This window comes from Citrus clementina, unplaced genomic scaffold (genome assembly GCF_000493195.1).
Source record: "Citrus clementina cultivar Clemenules unplaced genomic scaffold, Citrus_clementina_v1.0 scaffold_27, whole genome shotgun sequence".
Taxonomy (NCBI): Eukaryota; Viridiplantae; Streptophyta; class Magnoliopsida; order Sapindales; family Rutaceae; genus Citrus; species Citrus x clementina.
The window spans coordinates 5,575-7,432 of record NW_006262363.1 but is presented as its reverse complement, the minus strand read 5'-3'; the positions used below and the strand labels follow the sequence as shown (position 1 = coordinate 7,432).

Sequence of the window (1,858 nt, the reverse complement as noted above, 5' to 3'; positions counted from 1 at the left end):
AGAAGAAATATTTACCTCATTCACATTCCTTAAGGTGGCATCTTGTCTGCTGCCAAATTGTTGTGCATTGGCAGCCATATTTGATATCAACTCCCTTGCTTGAGTAGGAGTCTTGTTCACCAACACACCTCCACTAGCAGCATCTATCATACTCCTATCCATCAATGATAGTCCTTCGTAAAAATATTGAATAAGAAGTTGATCAGAAATCTGATGCTGAGGACAACTGGCACACAATTGTTTGAATCGCTCCCAATACTCATACAAAGTCTCCCCAGGAAGTTGTCTGATCCCACAAATATCTTTTCTGATGTTGGCAGCTCTTGAAGCAGGAAAGTACTTCTCGAGGAACTGCTTCTTCAAACCATTCCACGTTGTAATCGATCCAGGAGGCAAGTAGTACAACCAATCTTTAGCTAGCCCATCTACAGAGAACGGAAAAGCACGCAGCTTAATCTGCTCTTCAGTCACGCCTTGTGGCCTCATACTTGAGCACACAACATGAAACTCCTTGAGATGTTTATGAGGATCTTCACCTGCAAAACCATGAAACTTGGGTAATAAATGAATAAGACCAGACTTTAATTCAAAATTTACCTCTAAATCTACATATTGAATGCAGAGTGGTTGCTGATTCAAGTCTGGTTCAGCTAACTCTCTAAGAGTTCTTTCTATAGGTGCAGGTCTATCCATCACTTGTTCTTCTGAATCACTAGATGATTCAACTCAATTAGGCACCGTATCTGTTTCAGAAAGCAAAGGCGATGAGGATCGTTGCTTAGCTCGCTTCGTCTGCTGTCTCAGCTGGCGAGCTGTCTTCTCAATTTCAGGATCAAACGAAAGTGTACCTGTACGAGAAGAACGAACCATACACCAAGTAAAACGTAAAAAGGATTAAATAAATGACACCAATCCCCGGCAACGGCGCCAAAATTTGATGGGTGTCGAAGCCAACAAAAATAAATTCCTACTCTAAATAAATTGTGTATAGTGATTGAGCAGGGTCGTGTCCACAGAGATCGGTAATTATTTAAATCATTTTGAAACGTAAAACGTAAAATGGGGGAATTGTAGACAATAATAAAAATCAAATTAAATAACAAGAATGCAAATTAAAGTTGTAATTCAAATTGGAGAAAGCTCTGGTTGAAGGAATTAACTAAGCTTGATTCGACTACTGATCATTGATTCAAATATAGATTATTATTACTTATGAATAGACCGGTTATAGCTATTGAGACCCTCTAATAGCCAATCTCTCCTTAACTAGTCGATAACCAAGGTACGACCGTTGGATATTTCCCTAATCAATAGACAACCCTAGATACGATCATAGGATTTAATCAATTGACAGCCTGAAAAACCAGAGAGACCCAAATCCTAATTAACACATATGATGATTCATTTAAATTAGATTGTTTATTCTCACAACACAACTCTCTGCTATGTTATTTGTCACAAACATTAAATTCTTCATACGATGAATCCTTTAATTGACAATAGATTAAGTTGATAATTAAATAGTGGCCAATTACCTAATTAACAAACATAATCATGAAAATAATTCAGAGAATAAACAAATACCCAAAAAGTAATAAAACAATTAAAGCACAAGAAAGATCTCACAGTAGTGATGAATCAAAGCTTCATTAACCTTCAACCAGAAGAATGGGTTTAGTTCCTCATAGAGAGAAGAGAAAAATTAGATCTAGGGTTTCTTTTTCTCCAATCCAAAAATCGCCCTTTTTCACAATAGATTCCTCCCTTAAATACTCTCTCTCTCTTCTCCTCTAGAATTCTATTTAAAATAAAATACTAATATCTGAAATATTAAATTCGTAATTACAAAAATAACCAA

General features: G+C 36.3%; 1 non-coding gene across 1 annotated transcript; it reads left to right on the top strand.

Moving 5' to 3' along the window:
- Nucleotides 1–208: 208 nt before the first annotated feature.
- LOC112100703 lies at nucleotides 209–315 on the top strand. The gene has a single exon (XR_002907010.1). It is a non-coding gene; the product is annotated as a small nucleolar RNA R71 (small nucleolar RNA).
- Nucleotides 316–1,858: the final 1,543 nt, after the last annotated feature.